Below are 20195 nucleotides of genomic sequence, written 5' to 3' on the forward strand. Positions count from 1 at the left end.
ACACTAGCCTGACGAAAACTTGACTTCTGTCTTGACACAAAGGACAACAGTTTGCTAAGAGTGTGCTGTTGCTCTGTTCTCTCTCTACCCCTTGAAACCTGTGCATTCATGCCCCTGCACGTGTATTCCTACTTTCTCCGCTGAAAAACAAAACAAAACAAAACAAAACAAAACAAAAACCAACCCTGCTTTCCTCCTGCATCTCAAGTCTCTGCTCACCCTTGGTACGCAAGCAATCAATGAACAAAAAAAAAAAAAAAAACAGAAGGATTAAGAATAGCTACTCTCTCTATATATATTTTTTATAATGGGAACTTTGTAATGATCATCAGCCACAGAAAGGAATGAAGAGCTGAACAGGGTCTGCTGTGCATACACCTCAAACACATTCTGCCGAAGTGAAGGGAGCCAGTCCCGAAAGGCCACACAGTGTCTGATCCTGCTCACCCATGGGAAATCCACACAGACAGAATGAAGACTGGTGACTGCCAGGGACAGGGAGGAGGGGAGAATGGGGTTGATCACCGTGTGGGTAGGGGCTGCCTTTTGGGGTGATGAAGATGTTTCGGACCCAGATGGAACTGGTGGTTTGGTTGGTCTGTGAATGGACTCAATGCCATGACACCATTCGCTTCTGATATGGTTAATGCTATAGGATGTGAGTGTCACCCCAAGAACAGCACATTAAAATGTTAATCAGTAGGGGCACCCGGGTGGCTCCGTAGTTGAGCATCTGCCTTTGGCTCAGGTCATGATTTGATATGATCTGGGATTGAGTCCCGTGGGGGGGAGGGGTTCCTGCTCAGTGGGGAGCTTGCTCCTCTCTCTGCCTCTCCCCCTGCTTGTTGTGCTTGCTCTCTCTCTCTGCATCCCTCTCTCTTTCTCTCTCAAATAAATAAATAAAATATTGAAAATAAAATGTTATTCACTATAAATTATTCACAGCTGACTACAGTAAGTAGAATTTAAAAAGAATTCTCCACAGGCAGATGCCTGCCCAAGTTTGGAACGACAGTGAAGTGATTTGCTGCCCCACCGCTGCTGTTATAAAATGTGATGACAATAAAGGTTTCAGTAGCCTCTTCTGAGCAACTCAAGTTGGGGTTTCTGCTCTCAGTTTTTTTTTTTTTTTTTTTTAAGGAAATCAAACAGATCTGTGTCAGGGATATGGATTCTTGACCAAAGGCAAAGGAAAGAGTTTCATTCATAGCCTCAAGTTTTTAAAACCATTTCCTTCCAGATTCTTGGGGGGTTCTAATATCTGTTGCCATAAGGAGGCACCCAAACATCCCTGCAGGAGAGGTTAAGGCAGTTCTTTAAGGGAGCCCTTCGAGGCCGGGAACCCAACAGGAGAGATTCAGAGATTAAAACCCAGGGGACAGATATGGTTATTCAGATATGCTATTGCATCAGCAAGGTGGCTGTGATTTATTTGGGGTGACAAACAGGACTGACAAACCATTTCCTGATATGGGTGGGTAAAGTAAAATAAAACAGATCAGATTAGGGTTGTAGGGAATGGCAGGGACCACGGTGAACTGCCACCCCAGCCCCACTGCCAGCACCCTCCAAATCAGTCACAGTAACCAATACAGTGTGGAATCTGGGGTGAGTGTCGCCAGATCTTCTAACTGTTCAAGAAATGGCAGCAATGCAGACGTTTGTGATACTTTCTGCTCTGTTAATTCTGGAAACTAATACAAAAAGAGAAGACCATCACGCGGGCCAAACAAAACAGGTCGGCAAACTGGATCCCACCTGCAGGCTGTGAGCTGGGAACCTGGGAACGCTGGCCTCTAAGCCTTCAAGGGCCTACCTGCTGGAGAGAAAATACTTCCCTGAGTGAGAATCAGGTTATACCCGGGGTTCTTATCTTATCTCTTGAGTTAGGGGAAAGTTTAAAGTGCTAGAGTGGATCAGGCTTAGCTAGCCAGCCTCTTCCTCCCTCTTGGTTGGAGGGCGAGCCTAAAGGAAAGCCTCAGATGCTTTCCTGCCTCCATCCCCCCTTCCTTCCCCCCACCCCCATTTCTAGCCACTGCTCTGTTTTGCTGGGGAGTTAGTAGGGAAAACCTTTCTGCAGTTTTCGCTGGTGCAGAGCCGAGGGGTCCTGAACCAGTCTTCCCTCTCACTGCCACCCTGTAACCCAGTCCACAGTGGAGCGGGACACGGAATGCACAGTTACAGCCTGTCCTTCCCTCCCAGGTCTTGGGGCCATGCAGCTGTATTTACTTTGCCCCCATGTCCCGTGGGGAGGCAGGAAGGGAGAGCAGAGAGTCAGTGGGCCCAGAACAAAGTCCATGGCAACACCTGCATCGTGGCCACACCCAGCCATGCCAACTCTATCTGAAGCTGAATCTTCTGTAAATCGTGACAGGCATTTCCAGGCCTTGAGACTCAATCACCTTGCGCACATTGGTTCTGATGTGAAGGAAAATACTTTCTTCTTAAAATTTGACAGGCTGACCCGGAAAACCCTGGCATTCCAAATCCTGAGACTTCCTTCCTGCGGTCTTCTAGCTCTTTCCTCGCAGGCCCCGTGACACAGTGACCCAGCAGGGGAGATTAAATTCAAGTTTTGTGACAACTCAAGAGAAACCTCTGTCCCCCTTGCCGAGACCTGACCAGGAGCCAGCCATGTGGGTCACACGAAAAGGAACCTTTTCTAGAAGAAACCTAGGCATGTACCCTCCTCACCCACACTTTGTTTATACATGGGCAGATTTTTTTCAGCTTCATCAGCCTCACAGGAAACCATAAATAGATTTCCAGTTGATACTCAGGCTTTCTGGTTATGTGAACCCCAGCTCTCCCTTCCAGAGACACTATCACGGCTACAGAGATAAAAATCAAGAAGGTCACATTCTTTCCAACTGGTCTACCATAAACCGCGGCTGGTTTAAGCACAGTTGGCTGTTGCTGTTGGCCTCCTGGTTTACTCCAAAGGGCAAGATGTGCCCAGCCTCGCTGCCGGGTTAGCTGGGTTTCCTGCTCACGCCAACAGCAGAAAAGTTTCATCCTGCTCCCCTCCCTGGGAACGGCATCGGGCCTTTGAAACTTAAAACCTGAATTTGCTGAGCCTAAAACCTGAACCGTGTGGTGTTTTACTTGTTTCTGTTTTCAATCAGCCAATCTTCAAGGATTCTTTTGTGTCAGCTTTTCTTTTTTAAAATCATTGTTTGTTTTTAAACTTGTAATGCTCCTGACCTGTGATCCTGAGAGGATCTGACAATTATTTGTGTTCTTAAAAAAAAAAAAAAAGTCCCTTAAAGTTCCAAGGAGTAGGGGAAGAAAGAGAGAAAGCATGAGGGCAAAAGAATAACTTGTCCACTATTTATCTTCTCTCTTTTCCTCTTCCAAGAACTGAATCCCAATTGATGAGTTGGGCTCCACTGGCCTGTGGATTAACGACACCTCGGCTCATCTCTCGCCCTCTCCTCTTGCTGCCAGGTGTCTTTTGTTATTTCTGCCACAGGGGAGAGAAGGGGAAAAAAAAAAAAAAAAAAAAAAAAAACCTCAGATTGGTTCTCTCTGATTATACCAAAGAGATTTGATTATCTTGGCCCTGCTTGGAGCAATGGGGTCAGCTCTTGCCTTTCCGGAGAGCACACCTTGGCCAAAGTTTCTTTGGACACGTTGGTAAGGAAATGTCCTTGAGTGAACTCCCTTCCAGAGTGAGCCGGGACCCCAAGGTCAAGGTCTTATGGGAAAACAAGGAGGAGGGATTGGGCCCGAGGAGTTCCTTTGAGGCCTTAAATTATTGACTGTGGGGGAGGAAGGGACATTCCAGGAGAGAGGAAATTAGTGAAATTCTGTTGCTTGGGGCCCTCACAGTGTCTGGGACGATGAGAAGGGAAGAGAGGAAGCCACTGCAGAGTATCAGGCGGGCCTGGGTGGTCCTAGGTGGTAGAGCAGGGCTCCTTGAACCCAAGTGTGTGTGAGAGCGACCCGGGATCTGAGTCTGGAGGTACGGGTGGGACGGATTCTGTCTCTGCAGCAGGCTCCCCGGGAAGGCTGGCACCGCTACGCTACCACACGAGACAGCCACGCCTCGTGAAGCAAGAAGGTAGAGTACGCTGGGAGCCAGGGACAGCCTGAAGGTGAGGCTAGGGGCAGGGCAGGAGCCAGCTGACAAAGTAGCCTGTGTCCACGTTACTGCGGAGGCAACGGGCCAACAGCCTCACAGAGAGACAGCCACGAGGGGACCAGGACCCCCAGGGCTGAATGGATCAGGGTTCAAGTCCTGGCTCTGCCACCAACCTGCTGTGTGACCTCAACGAAATCATGTTATCTGTCAGAACAGGGATAATGACACTTGCCTTGCCTGCTCCCCAGGATTAAGTGAGAGAAATACAAGGAAGCTCTTGCTAGCCACCAAGGTTCTTTGCAAATGTGACGATGATCATGTTGATTCTGCTGCAACGCTGCAGCCACCTACAGTAACAGCCACGTGTGACCACAGCCCTTAGAGGAGTGGGTGGGTGTGGAGAGCAGGGGTTTGCAGCTACTTCACCACCCTCCAGAGCCTTGCCACGACACTAGACGTTCAGTGGCCCCTGGTCTGGGACTTTGCTGTCCATCTGGTTCAACACGGTTACTTTACTTGTTTTGCTGGAGGGCTACTCATCTCAGAAGGGAAGAAGCATGAATTTGTGTTGATGGAAACACCTCTCTTATTTTGGCCTATCTCACATGTCACTTCCCCTTGATTGTGGGCAGGATAGTTGATTTTCCTGTTTGAAAATCAGGAACGATCTCCTTCTTGAGAAAATGCCAAATGGGTAGGCTACAAAGATGTGTTACAGTTGCCAGTTCTCGAAAACAGGGCCCACTTTCCTTTGTGTTTGACACGGTCATCCCCGCAGACCCAGTACATCCTCCATTGCACCAGCATGCAGTCACCCCAGGTGGCCTCCATGACAGCATGGAAGCATAGGAGGGGACTCTGGCAAACAGGATTTTCTGCTTCACTTGTGGTTACATCTAGGAAATATGGATTTCTTTCCCCCTAATTCTTATAATTAAAAATTGCTCTCCAATCCACTACCTTAATTAGAAAAACCTTTCTGAACAACTAAAGGTTTTTTGAAGATTAGGATTTTGCAACATCTGAGCCGTCATCCAGAATGTCATCACTGATTACACAGTAATGCTAAGCTGTTGATGACTGCATGCAGGCTTCAGGTGGAGTTTTAATTTTATTTATTTTTTAAAGATATACTTACTTATTTGAGCGAGAGAAAGAGTGCACACATGAGCAAGTACATGAGCAGAGGGAGGGGCAGAGGGAGAGAGAGAGAATCTAAAACAGACTTCCTGCTGAGTGTGGAGCCCCATGCAGAGCTCAATCTCAGGACCCTGGATCATGATCTGAGCCAAATCAGAGGTGGATGCATAATCAACTGAGCGACCCCAGCATCCTCCAAAATTTTTTTTAATTTGGGTTGTTTTAAGCCCCTATACTGTGACAATTCTTTACAGCAGCAAGAGGAAATAATACACATACATGAGCAATAGCAGAAGGAAAAATTCTCACTGGTTTTCTCAATGAGTCACATACATATTGCTATCAAATATTTCTTGTTTTCTATGTAGACTTAGGGAATTGTAATTACTTTTTAATGTTCAGAGCCTGAACTTTTAATCACTGACTGAGCTGAATGACTGCTCCTACCTCCACCCCCATAAAATGTCCCTTGTTGTTGTTTGAAGGTTTGAAGCCTGAAATCTGTTTTAATAGGGATTGCTACATGAAGCCTATAAAGTTCATTTGTAATGGAAACTATTGATTGGGCTACCTGAATATCCCGTTTGTGAGAGAGTGGATGGTGTGCAGGAGGGTCAGTTTGAGCACAGGTGAATGCCAGAAAAAGAAGAGTGACCCACGTGGCGTACGATGATCAGATGGGGCCATTCTGAGCTAGCAGAGAAAATAAATGGAGAAGACATCCTGAGCTTCATTCTTGCAACCAGGTAGTCACAGCCTAGCAGGGACGAGTGGGACCCTCAAGATAATTCCCCGGCCCCTTCCCATCACAGAGGGACTGGATCCCAGAGAGGAGAGCTGACCTGTCCATGGCACACAGTGAGTCCTGGGCTGCGACCAGAGCCCAGACCCTGACCTGGACCCAGTCCTTCACTCCACCCACTGCTCTCATGCTGGCACTTGGTGTACATGAATTCAGAACTTCCCATTAGTGAATGGTTCGGTCACTGTTCAGAAAGTAGTATTTGTAGACGATGCTCTCTCAGATCATGGAGAGATGTCCACTCCTCAACAAATCTTCCTATTACACTTGGCCAATGAAACTCATGTTATAACAAGTTTGTTTCAGAGCTATGTGTGTTATAAAAATAAATCATTCTGTTGCAGCACATCTTTGGCCTGTTTGGTCCCTGCAGAAATGCCTGTGCCAGCAAGGGCACATTTCACTACCTGCCTATTGGATCACACATGAATCCACCCACGTTTTGACAGAACATAGAAGAAACTAGGCCATAGGGCAGTCTGCTACCCATGCTGTAAGCTCACACACACAGGCCTCGAATGACCCCAGAGAGCCTGGTATTCACTGTGGGCTTGTGGATTTCAACCCAACCCTGGAAGTATGTTGTACCTATAGATGCACAAATGTGCACACATGTACACACACACACCCCAAATAAAAATGCATGCCTGGTGGCCACAGACCTACTTAATCCTTTTGCATCTGCCTTCCCAAATAGGAGCTCACTGTCACTTTAGCTGAGTGCCTACGATGTGCCAGCACCCTGATTTCAGTGCTGGGGATATACAAGTTAATTAGGCCCCAGTCTCTGGCATGGTGGAGCTCTCATTCTAGTTGGGAGTTAGTTGGAAATCCTTACAACAACCAGAGATGTAGGACTAGCTGATTATTTCCATAACCATCTTATTGACAAGGAAGAAAAACCAGAGCACTCAAGTAACAGGCCCAAGCTCACACAGCCTGCTGTTGCTAGAGCAGAGTGGAGCCCAACTCTTCCCTCCTTTAAACTCTGCCAACTAGTGTGTAGCTGGGGATGAGCGACATCACAGCTACCTGGAATTCTTGTTAAAAATACAGAATTTCCCAGTCTTCTGAGCAGACATTGGGTGGTGGAAGTGGTGGGGGATTAGGAGGAAAAGTGTGGCTGGGAAACCTGATTTTTTTTTTTTTTTACATTTTTAAAAATTTAAATTCAATTTTCCAACATATAACATCCAGTGCTCATCACATGCCCTCCTCATTACCTGTCACCCAGTCACCCCATCATCCCACCCACCTCCCCTTCTACAACTCTTTGTTTCCCAGAGTTAGGGATCTCTCATGGTTTGTCTCCCTCTCTGATTTTCAAAGCTCCTTGAGGGACTCCAATATCACTTGAGTTTGTAAATCTCTGAGTAGATCCAGCTGTCAGCAGGTCTATACTCTGCTGTGCATAAGAATTAGCTGGAGCATTTTAAAAAATAGATAACTAGGGATCCCTGGGTGGCTCAGCAGTTTAGCGCCTGCCTTTGGCCCAGGGTGTGATCCTGGAGTCCCGGGATCAAGTCCCACGTCGGGCTCCCGACATGGAGCCTGCTTCCCCTCCTCCTGTATCTCTGCCTCTCTTTCTCTATGTCTATCATAAATAAATAAATTAAATAAATAAATAAATAAATAAATCTTAAAAAAAATAAAATAAAAAATAGATGACTTCCTGGGTCTGATCCCAGAGGTCTATATTCAGTTAATTTGGGTAGTGCCCAGGCAGTTATGTACTTGTGGAGAGTTGCCCAAATGATTCGAATGTGCAGAGCTGGAAAATCACAGCCCCGTGGACAGTGGTAACAAATACTACAAGCCCCAAATCAGGGTGACCCTCCAAGTAAACAAGCACTATTCCTCTGATGGTATCCCATCTTGCAGGCTCCCAGGCGGGAGTGCAGAGCTTACAGGGAATGGAGAAGACATGAGGAGCAAGGCTGGGTGTCCCGAGAACCCCAGCGCTTAGGATCAGCAGCCTCCTCCATCAGTGAGGAAGAAACTGCCCAAACCCTGACGTCTTCTTCTCATGACTTACTGCCAAGGATCCCTCAGGTTCTCTCTGTAAGGCCCCTCAAAAGACACCTCTCTGCTGTGCTCGTATCTAGGGAAGCCTCTGGAGGGTTTCCATTTTGGGGACACGGTGAATCTTATCATTGATTTGCTCTCTTCTTTGTTCTACTATGAACCTCAGAGTCATATTTGAGGTTCATCTTTAGCAATTATATGGCACCTATGGCATGCAGTTGGTATCACCTTAGCCCTAGGCCACATCTTTTCCTTCGATGGTTTTTCCATCACTTGTTTCTGTGTTTATCTCTCTTGTGTTTCACACACCTGTTCTCTTAATTTATTCTGACATGCAGAAGGCTAAATCACACTATTTAAGGAGTTATAATCAACACATTTTTCTTTCTCTTGGGTCAGAGAGAGAAAAAGAGAATGCAAATGAGATTGAGAAAGGAAGCATGGGCATAAAAAAGCCTGTAGAAGTGGGTGGGGGCCCCAGAGGGTGATGTGAACTTCACAGGCTTGGTCTCCAAGGCTCAGCATTATCTGCCCACAGTCAACTGTCCAGGGTTTTTAAAAACTTCCTTTTAGTAGTCAAACCTGTTAACACTTTCATCCTCATTCAAAATCAATCCAGCTGTTAAGTCAGTGGCAGCAGGAGTCACAAGGTCAAAGCCTGGCAATTGGGGTACTAGGTACTGTGACCATGAGTCATAGAAAAAAAAAAGGGAAGAAAAAATAAAAGAATGCCTTCCTCTCCCTCTCTTTCCCTCCCTTCCCCTCTTTCTCCCCCGCCCCCACCCCCGTTATTTAAAAAAAAAAAAAAAAAAAAAAGGGAAAAAGTGATTACACTATCTAAAATGATTTGCAAAGAAACAGACCTTTTCAAATGGCTTAAAGTAGTCTATTCACAAATTGGGGAAATTTTGACTTCATAGTGAGTCAGCAAGGTATTTTTGTTGTTAAAAATAATCTCATTTCTTTACAGAAACACTTTTTACTTTTTAGTATTTCATGATCTTGTAAGCCAAAAAGCTCCCATTTCAAAATAAAAATGGTGTCCCAGATCACCTAGACATTTACAGAGATTGCATTTGTCTAAGTGACAAATATATTCAGTTTTAAGACATTAACTAAACCTTTGTAACAAATATCTTTTTCTTTTATTTTAAAAAATAAGGACATTATGGAGACTGCAGAACCCTAGGGATAAACTAGTAGTCATGAAGTTTTTCTAAAGTCTTCATTTTTTTATGCTTTTATCTCTAGCACAGGTAAGTACCAGACTCTGAGGTGCTCAAACACTAGACTCTTAGGTTGCTATAGTTTGTGCAAAGAAGCCAATCATTTTAAGATTTAAATGAACAACTTACAAATCCCAAGGGTATCAAATCTCTTTTAAGATTTTATTTATTGATTCATGAGAGACCCAGAGGGAGAGTCAGAGACACAGGCAGAGGGAGAAGCAGGCTTCCTAGGATGATACCTATGGGGGACTCGATCCCAGGACCCCAGGATCAATGCCCTGAGCCAAAGGCAGATGCTCAACCATTGAACCACCCAGGCATTCCCTAATGGTACCAATTTTTTCTTAAACCTTGTAGTAGATGTATCTGAATAAGCTGCCTCAAAGCTGCATTTTGAAATAGGGAGATTACAGAAAAATTAAAACATCAACAGAAGAGGTTCCATTCACCACATTGAGACATTTTCTTCCAAGTGGGATGAAAATCTTTTCCCCTTTCAAAGCCACAGGGCCATCCTGCCTGTCAGCTCTTCCCACAGTGGAGGGGAAAAGGCTTCTGGTTCCAGATTGTTCACTGGCACTTGTGAATTAAACTGACAACAGACCGGCTGACAGGAGAAAAGGCATACAATTTTATCGATGTTAACACTGTGATGTGGGCAAGGGCTTCAGAGAAAATAAGCAAAACCCCAAAGAAGCAGTTAGACTGGGACCTTATAGACCTTTCTAACAAAGGGTGTTAAATAGCAGAGAAGCAACTTAAAGAAAGGGGGTTTGGGCTTTAGGGGTGATATATTATGTGAAAACAACTGGGAAATATGTAGTGAATATACAGGAAGTAGAAGGCAAGGGTTATCTGAGTCAGGTCTGTTTATGCAGACTCATCATGGTGCCAGCTCTCCGTGTACGGTGATCAGGATCTCTGTCCTCATCCTTGTACAGGACGTGGGGTAGAATTATGCCACCTCCACGGCAGGAAATGCTTTAAAAGGGAGAGGAGGGCACAGAGCTCTTCTTGCATCTGCTGTTTCTAAATTGCCTTCAGCTCAAAAATAATCAATATGCCAAACTGGCACATTTGGGTTAGCACATGCTGATCCCCTTTGCCGCATCGCTTGCCTTCCCTCCCTCCTTTTGGTTGTGCCGAGACACCTGGGCTTTCAGTGCTGAGCTCCCAGGACGGCTGCACTTGTCCTTGGAGGGATCATGTTCTGCTAGTTAAGAAAAGGCCACCCAAGGGGCCTGCAAAGCTTCTGTAATCCAGCTTGTGTGTGTTTGGAAGGTGTTTCAGCCTTGAGCAACAGCAGCTAGGAGGCCACAGAAAGCCAGACTGATGGGAGTTAGGGGTGTCTTTGAATGACTGTCCTGCCAGCTCTCCAGCACTCCTGCACTGTTCTCCAGGATGTGGTTCTCAAACCTGAGTGTGCGTAATATGAGTCAGCTGGGGGAGGGGAGGGGTGTCAGAACGCAGATTCCAGGCCTCTGTCCCTGAACTAGAAGCTAATACTCAAAAGTGTGTGTCATAGTTACAAAGGAAACAATTTTTCTCTCAACCATTACGCCCATTTCTATCAATAAGAACCTTCATAGGACTACTTTGTGGGCAAATTAAATCTAGTTTCAACAAACTTGCGCTGGATTATTTGCATCAGTGCAACAAGAATAGCAATTGACTGTATAGGCGCTTTTAAAATCTGCTTTGCTGGAAGTTTTCATAAGGAATCTCAGATTAAAGTTCTAAAAAAATTTTTAGTATTGAAGTGTAGTTGACACACAATGTTCTATTAGATTCAGTTATACAATATAGTGACTTGTCAATTCTATACAATGAGCAATACTCACTATGATATGCCTGGTTACTATCACCTTATACTGTTATTACAACATTACTATTTTCCCTATGCTGTACTTTCCTTCACCACGACTTCTTTATTTTATACCTGGAAGTTTGTGCTTCTGAATCCCCTTCACCTAGTTTGCCCATTCCCCCACACTCCTTTCTTCTGGGAGCAAGAGTTTGCTCTCTGTATTTATGAGTCTGTTTCTGGTTTGAGGGTTGCTTTTTTTGGTTTTTGGCTCATTTGTTTTCTTTCCTAGATACCACATACAAGTAAAACCATATGGTTTTGTCTTTGTCTGTCTGACTTATTTCACTTACCATAATACCCTCTGGTCCATCCATGTTGTGGCAAATGGCAAAACTTATTTCTTTTTTATGGCTGAGTAAATTTTGTTATGAATGCATACCACATCTTTATCCATTCATCTGTGGAAGGACATGTATGTTGCTTCCACATCTTGGCTATTGAAAATAATGCTGCAACAAATGCTGCTGATATGTTTTTGAATTCTTTTTTTTTTTTTTTTCATTTTTGTTGGGTAAATACCCAGTAGTGGGATTACTGAATCATACAGTAGTTCTATTTTTAACTTTTTGAGGAACCCCCATACTGGTCTCCATAGCAACCACACAAATATACATTCCCTCCAGCAGTGCATGAGGGTTCCTTTTTCTCCACATTCTCATCAACATGGGTCATTTCTTATCTTTTTGATATAAGCCATTCTGCCCAGTATGAGGTGATATCTCATTGTAGTTTTGATTTGGAGTTCCCTGATGATTCGTGATGCTCAGCATTTCTCATGTAGCTATTGCCATTTGTAGGTCTTTGGAAAAATGTCTATTCAGATCCTCTATTTTAACTAGATTGGTTTTGTCTTGGTTTGGTTTGGTTTCTTTGGTGTGGAGTTGTAGGAGTTCTTTATATATGTTGTATATTAAGCCCTTACTGGATATATCATCTGCAAATACCTTCTCCCATTCATTTTCATTGAATTTTCAGGTTGTGCCTGTTCATTTTGTTGATGGTTTTCTTCACTTAGCAAACCTGTTTAGCTTGGTGTAGTTCCAATAATTTATTTTCACTTTTGTTTCCTTTACCTGAGGAGACATACCCAGAAAAAAGTTGCTAAGGCTGATGTTGCAGGCATGCACATAGCTGTCTAGTTTTCCCTATACTATTTATTGAAGAGACTATCTTTCCCCCATTGTATATACTTGCCTCCTTAATAGACCATCTATTTGTGTGGGTTTGTTTCTGGGCCTTCTATTCTGTTCCATTGATCCATGGGTCATTTTTGTGCCAGAAAATACTTCTTTGATTACTACAGCTTTGCAGTGTATCTTGAAATCTGGGATTGTGATAACTCCACTTTTGTTCTTCTTTCTTAAAACTGTTTTGGTTATTCAGGGTCATTTGTAGTTTCATACACATTTTAGGATTGTTGGTTCTAGTTCTGTGAAAAACATTGGTATTTTAGCAGGGATTACATTGAGTTTGTAACATAGATTACTTTGAGTAGTATAGACATTTTAACAATATTAATTCTTACAAACCATGAACTTAGTTTATCTTGATACAAACCATTTGTTTGCATCATCTTCTATTTCTTTCATCAGTGTCTTGTAGTTTTCAGAGTACAGGTCTTTCACCTCCTTGGTTAAATTTATTCCTAGGTATTTTATTCTTTTTGGTGCAATTGTAAATGGGATTGTTTTCATACTTTCTTTTTCTGCTTTGTTATTAGTGTATAGAAATGCAATGAATTTCTGTATATTAATTTGGTATCCTACAACTAACTGAATTCATTTATTAGTTCTAATAGATTCTTGTTGAATCTGTAGTTTTCTTTTTTTCAAGTTTTTATTTAAGTAATCTCTACACCCAATGTGGGGTTAGAACTCATGACTCCAAGACCGAGTCGCATGCTCTTCTGACTTAGCCAGCAAGGTGCCCCAAATCTGTAGGGTTTTCTATGTATAGAATCACGTCATTTGCAAATAGTGACAGTTTTAGTTCTTCCATACCAATATGGATGACTTTATTTCTTTTTCTTGTCTAGTTGCTGCAGAAAGGATTTCTAGTACTATGTTGAATTAAAGTGGTAAAAATGAGCATCTTTGTGTGTTCCTAATCTTAAAGCAAAAGCTTTCATTTTCTCACCATTGAGTATGATGTTAGCTGTGGGTTTTTCATATAAAGGCTGTGGGCCTTTATTCTGTATGTTGAAGTAAGTTCCCTCTAATGTCACTTTGTTGAGAGTTTTTATCACGAACAGACATTGCCAAATGTTTTTTCTGCATCTATTGAGACAATCATATGGTTTTTTATCCTTCATTTTGTTAATGTGATGTGTCACCTTGATTGATTTGCAGATATTGAAGCATCCTTTCATCACTGGAATAAAACCTACTTGATTCTGGTGAGTGATCCTTTAATGTATTCTTGGATTCAGTTTACAAATCATTTGTTGAGGGGAATTTTTGCATCTATGTTTATCAGGGATATTGGCCTGTAGTTGTCTTTTTTTGTGGTGTCTTTGTCTTATTTTAATATCAAGGTAATGCTGGCCCTACAGAGTGAATTTGGAAGTTTTCCTTCCTCTTATTATTTTTGAATTACTTTGAGAATAGATATTAACTCTTCTTTAAATGTTTGGTTAAATTTACCTGTTAAGCCACTTGGTCATAGACATTTATTTGTTGGGAATTTTTTGATTACTAGTTCAATTCTGTTACTAATAATCAGTTTGTTCAAGTTTTTATTTCTTTCTGATTCAGTTTTGGAAAATTGCATGTTTCTAGAAATTTATCTAATTTCTTCCAGGTTGTTCAAATTGTTGGCATATAGTTTTTGTAGTGGTTGTCTTATTAACTTTTGTATTACTGTGGTGTCAGTTGTTACTTGTTTTATTTATGATTTTATTTGAATCCTTATTTATTTATTTATTTTTATTTATTTATTTATTTATTTATTTATTTATTTTTATTTTATTTATGATAGTCACAGAGAGAGAGAGAGGCAGAGACACAGGCAGAGGGAGAAGCAGGCTCCATGCACCGGGAGCCAGATGTGGGATTCGATCCTGGGTCTCCAGGATCGCGCCCTAGGCCAAAGGCAGGCGCCAAACCGCTGCGCCACCCAGGGATCCCTGAATCCTTTTTTAAAAGTATTTATTTTTTTTTAGTAATCTCTACACCAAATGTGGAGCTCGAACTCATGACCCGAGACCAAGAGCTACACGTTCTGACTGAGGAAGCCAGGTGCCCCTCCCTTTTTTTCTTGATGAGTCTAGCTAAAAAAAGTTATCACTTTTTGTTTGCTTTCTTTTCAAAGAACCAATCTTGGTTTTATTGTTCTTTTTGTTTTGTTTTTTTTTTTCAGTCTTCATTTCATTTATTTCTACTCTGATCTTTATTATTTTCTTCCATTAGGTATAAGGTTAGGTTGTTTATATAAGAGTTTTCTTATTTCTAGAGGTAGGCCTTTAATACTATAAACTTTTGTCTTTTAACTGCTTTTGCTGTATCCCAAAGATTTTGGACTATTGTGTTTCCATTTTCATTTATCTATATGTATTTCTTTGTATTTCACCTTTGACTTCTTTGTTGGCACCTTTATTGTTTAGTAGCATATTGCTTAGCCCCCATATTTTTGTGGTTTTTTCCATTTTTTTCCCCTTGTAACTGATTTCTAATTTCATGCTATTGTGGTTGGAAAAGATGTTGATGTTTCAATTTTCTCACATTTACTGAGACTTGATTTGTGGCCTACCACATTATCTATTCCTGAGAATGTTCCATGTGCACTTGAAATGAATGTGTATTTTATTTTTGGATAGATTGTTCAGTATATAACTGTTAAGTCCATTTGCTCTAATATGTCATTCAAGGCCAATGTTTCCTTACTGATATTATCTGGATGGTCTACCCACAGACATAAGTAGGGTATTAACATCCCCTACTCTTATTGTATTACTGTCAATTTCTCCCTTTATGTCTGTTAATATTTGTAAATAATATATGTAGTTAGGTGCTCTTATGTTGGTTGCGTAGATATTTACAGTCATTATATTCCCTTGTTGGATTGATCCCTCATCATCGTATAATTCCTTTGTCTCTTGTTACAGTCTCTTTTAAAGTCAATTGTGTTGGGATGTCTGGGTGGCTTACCCATTTAGCGCCTGCCTTCGGCCCAGGGCATGATCCTGGAGTCCCAGCATTGAGTCCTGCATCAGGCTCCCTGCATGGAGCCTGCTTTTCCCTCTGCCTGTGTCTCTGCCTCTCTCTCATGAATAAATAAATAAAATCTTAAAAAAAAAAATAAAGTCAATTGTGTCATAAAAGTATTGCTATCATAGCTTTTTTTTTTTGCTTCCACTTGCATGGAATATCTTTTTCCATCCCTTCACTTACAATCTGCATATGTCTTTAGGTCTGCAGTGAGTCTCTTATAAACAACATATAGATGGGTCTTGTATTTTTATCCATTCACTCACCCTATATCTTTTGATTGGAGCATTGGGATCATTTACATTTAAAGTAATCACTGATAGTTATGTGCTTATTGCCATTCTGTTAATTTTTCTCTAGTTGGGTTTTGTAGTCCTTCTCAGCTCCACTTTTTCTTGCTTGCTTTCTGTATAATTGATGACTTTCTTTAGTGTTTTGCTTGCCTCTCTTTCTCTTTTGTCTATCAGAGGTTGTTGGCTTATGGTTACCACGCAATTCATATATAAATTATAGTAATTAAGTTAACTTTTATTTAAAAATTTATTTTATTTTTTAAAAGATTTTATTTATTTATTCATGAGAGGCAGAGAGAGAGAGAGAGAGAGAGAGAGAGGCAGAGACACAGGCAGAGGGAGAAGCAGGCTCCAAGCAGGGAGCCCAACGTGGAACTCGATCCCGGATCTCCAGGATCACGCCCTGGGCCGAAGGCGGTGTTAAACCGCTGGGCTCCCGGGCTACCCTAAAAAAATTTTTTTAAAGATTTTATTTATTTATTTGAAGAGAGAGGGAGGGAGGGAGGGAAGAGAGGGACAGAGAGAGACTGCATGAGTGAATACAAGCTGGGGGAGAGGCAGAGGAAGAAGCAGACTGCTCAGCAGGGAGCCTATGAGGGCTCATAATCTGAGCCCAAGGTAGACAGTGACTGAGCCACCGGGCGCCCCTAAGTTAACTACTTTTTAAAATATAATTGATCTTATCACTTTTGTCTTTTAGCATTGATACTAACTTTAACAGCGATTGTTCTACTACCTTTACATTTGCTTTTACTTGTGAAACTTCTTTCTTCCTTTTTTTTACTTTCAATTATGGTCTTTACTCTTCTACTTAAGGAAGTCCCATTAACATTTTCTTTTAAGGCTGGTTTAGTGGTAAGAAGTGCTTTAACTTTTGTGTGTCTGGGACACTCTCTCTCCTTCAATTCTAAATGATAATATTGCCAGACAGAGTATACTTGGTTGCAGGTTTTACCCTTCCAGCACTCTGAATAGATGATATCACTCTTTTCTGGCCTGCAAAGTTTCTGCTGAAAAACCAGCTGATAGCCTTATGGAGTTCACTTGTACATAACTAGTTGCTTTCTTCTTGCTGCTTTTAGGGTTTTGTCTCTAATTTTGACATCTTAATTATTATGTGTCTTGGTGTGGACCCCCCCTAGGTTCACCTTGTTGGGGATTCTGTGTTTCCTGGACCTGGATGTCTGTTTCCTTCCTCAGGTCAGGAGAGTTTTCAACTATTATTTCTTCAAGTAACTTTCTGCCTCTTTCTCTTTCTCCCTTCTCCTTCTAGGATCCTGATAATATAAATATTAGTACACTTGATGTCCCAGAGTCTCCTTAACCTATCTTGACTGATTGATTGCTGGTCAGCATGAACACTTTCCATGACCCTGTCTTGTACATCGCTGATCCATCCTTCTGCATCCCCTAATCTGCTGTTGATTGCTTCTGGTGTATTTTTTATTTCAGTTATTATATTTTTCAGGTGAATGAGCTATGATTGGTTCATTTTTGTATTTCCTATCTGTTTGTGGATGTTCTCATTGAGTTCATCTACTCTTCTCTCAAGTCTGGGGAGCATCTTTATTTATTTATTTTTAAAGATTTATTTATTTATTTATTCATGACAGACATAGAGAGAGAGAGAGAGAGGCAGAGACACAGGCAGAGGGAGAAGCAGGCTCTGTGCAGGGAGCCCGATGCAGGACTCGATCCTGGGACTCCAGGATTGCGCTCTGGGCCAAAGGCAGACGCTAAACCGCTGAGCCACCCAGGCTTCCCCTGGGGAGCATCTTTATGACCATGACTATTACTTTGCATGTTTTCATCTAGTCCTTTCTCTGAAGTTCTGTCTTGTTCTTTCATTTGGACCATATTCCTGTCTCTTCATTTTGTTTGACTTTCTGTGTCTGTTTCTGTGAATTAGGTGAACAGCTACTTCTGCTAATCTTGAAGGAATGGCCTAACTTAGAAACGTTCCCTGTGTAGACTGCATGTGCTTGGTGGCTTTGGCTGACAGGCCAGAGCTAAGGTGGGTGCAGCCTAGGGGTCCCAGTGTACTCTGTGTCAGGGTCACCCTGGAGGAGAACCACAGCTGAAAGTGGGTGTGGGCCAGGGGGTTCCAGGGTGCTTTGTACAGAGGTTGCCCTTGTGGAACAGATAAAGTGGGTGCAGGCTGGGAGCTGCTAGGACATTCCACACAGGGAGTCCCCTTGTGGTACAGCTGGAGCTAAGGTGGGCATGGGCCTGTAGTGGAGGTCCCTGGGGCATTCTACAACTCACCCTGGCAAGCTGTCTGGAAGTAACATGGATATAGGCCTGCCTGGCATGCCCCAGGGTACTTTGTGCCTTTACCACCTCAGTGAGATGGCTGGAACTGTATTGGGTGCTGCCTGATGTATGCCACATTGGGTTGGCCTTGGTGGGACAAGTGGGGCTGTGGTCAGCTGGTGAGCCCAAACACTCCTTCCACCTACTGTCAGGGTGAAGGGGGAGCATACACAATGGTGCTGGCCAGCACTTCTGACCCCAGGGAGCATCACAGCAGTTCCCACATCATTTAGCTGATGCTCTAGGATTACTGTCATTACATTCTAGTTGCCCCTTTAAACTGTAGCTTTTAAAATTTTGCCCCAGGGCAGATGAATCTGCTCTTGGTCCCTTAATACATCCTTCCCCACTGCAGTTCACAGTACTGGGGGTGGGGTTCCCATTGTTACTGAGTCTCTGTCTCTCCTGCCCTTCTCTAGGTGGTCAGTCTGTCCTTTGTCAAGAAAAGCTGTTCAGTCAGCCTCAATTCAGTAGTAGGAGACTGACTGCTGTGTAGGTAAGTGCAGATTCAGTGTACCCACGGAGGAAGTGAGTTCAGGCTCTTCCCCACATCACCATCTTTGACCCTCCCACCACTCACAGGTTGAAATTTAACAGCCTGTTGGGGCTGAGAAGCCAAGCTAAATACTTGCCATCGGTCTTTCCTGTGATACCTATCAATTTGACTTATTTCCTCTCTTCTTGAGGTCCCTTGGAGTTCTTGCTCTTTTTAGGAAGTGCCCTTCTTCAATCACTTGGTAAGTCTGCTGGGCACCTTGTGAGCATCAGGCTGATATTTCCTAGGGGTTTTATTGGCTCCATAAAGTCAACCTTAGCTCCTAAAAGATGCTTTGTCATATCTGAGGCTATGAAGATCTTTCTCAAAATATGTCATTCTAGTCAAAGCCTTGGTAATCAATGTTTCCAACTGTGTCCTGTTCCAGGGAGAAGAGATTCTCATTGAACTTCTGCAAATAACTATGTTGCCATGAATATAAGAATGCTCACTCAGAGTTTCTGAATTCTGGAGGGATCATAGGAGGAAGCAAAAGATAAATGTTTCAATTCTATTTACAAAGGTGTAATTTACCAAAATGATGTTAAGTCTTAGTTAGCTTAAGAGGAAAGGTTTTCTTATATCTGGAACACAAAAGATTAAAGAACCAGCAATATTGTGAACAAAAAGTCATAAAAATCATAATTATCCTCTTCAGTTTATTCAGCCTCGTGTAATTAATTTGTGTTAATCTTGATCTCCTGTTAGCAGTTTGTGGACATCATCAGTTTCTCCCTGAGAGTTCTGTAAATTGTTGCCCAGTTCACTGGTATGATCTTTAAGTTATTAGAGACCTGTGTTCTACAGTATTTGTTAGTCTATCTCAAATCTCCTCGAAGAGGAAGAACTTTTGCAAAAGCATCAGAAAAAGCCAACTATTTGTAAATGAGAAAAGGACTTAAAAATGGCAGTGTTTAAACATCTAAGTTCATTACAATGCAACTGACAAGGACATTTGGTTATTCCTGTGACACACAGCACTTCAGGATAGTAACTGGAAATAGAAGTGATAACATACCAAGAGAGATCAGATTTTTAGGAGTTTCATACAGTTTTTAGAACACTTATTTTAATAACATATATTTCTACAAATATACTCTAAGAAAGTTTAACATCATATTTGACAATGCTTCCCATATAATTTAACATCTCAAATAAGCCTATTTAATGTTTATCTTTTAAGAAGAGAACAAATTCTTTGAATTGTTCTACAAACCCTCTTTGAGGTCAAAAGACTTCATTTTAGAATTTGATTTTCAGAGGCATCTAGGTGACATAGTCAGTTAAACATCCGACTCTTGGTTTTGGCTGGGGTCGTTATCTTGGGGTCATGGTTGGATCAAGCCCTGACTGGGGCTCCACAATCAATACAGAGTCTGCTTGAGATTCTCTCTCCCTCTGTCCCTCCCCACTCGTGTGCTCTTTAAAAAAATAGAGGGGTTGCCTGGGTGGCTCAGATATTGAGCACCTGCCTTCAGCTCAGGGTGTGATCCTGGGGTCCTGGGATTGAGTCCTGCATCGGGCTCCCCACAGGTAGTCTGCTTCTCCCTCTGCCTCTCTCTCTGTGTCTCTCAGGAATAAATAAAATATTAAAAAATAAAAATAAATTAAATAAATAAGTAGGGGCAGTTGGGTGGCTCAGGTAGTTGGGCGTCTGACTTAGACTCAGGTCATGATCTCAGGTTCCTGGGATCAAGCCCTG

General features: G+C 42.4%; 1 long non-coding RNA gene across 3 annotated transcripts; it reads left to right on the top strand.

The window, feature by feature from the left end:
- Window positions 1–11812: 11812 nt before the first annotated feature.
- LOC106559498 lies at window positions 11813–19119 on the top strand. Of its 3 annotated transcripts, none has more exons than XR_005354293.1 (7): window positions 11813–11859; window positions 13496–13542; window positions 14308–14383; window positions 17555–17659; window positions 18378–18454; window positions 18541–18695; window positions 18882–19119. It is a non-coding gene; the product is annotated as an uncharacterized LOC106559498 (long non-coding RNA). The 3 variants fall into 3 exon arrangements; XR_005354291.1 differs by having other exon boundaries at window positions 18645–18695; XR_005354292.1 differs by lacking the exon at window positions 18541–18695.
- The last annotated feature ends 1076 nt before the right edge of the window (window positions 19120–20195 follow it).

Source organism: Canis lupus, chromosome 1, assembly GCF_011100685.1.
Source record: "Canis lupus familiaris isolate Mischka breed German Shepherd chromosome 1, alternate assembly UU_Cfam_GSD_1.0, whole genome shotgun sequence".
Taxonomy (NCBI): Eukaryota; Metazoa; Chordata; class Mammalia; order Carnivora; family Canidae; genus Canis; species Canis lupus.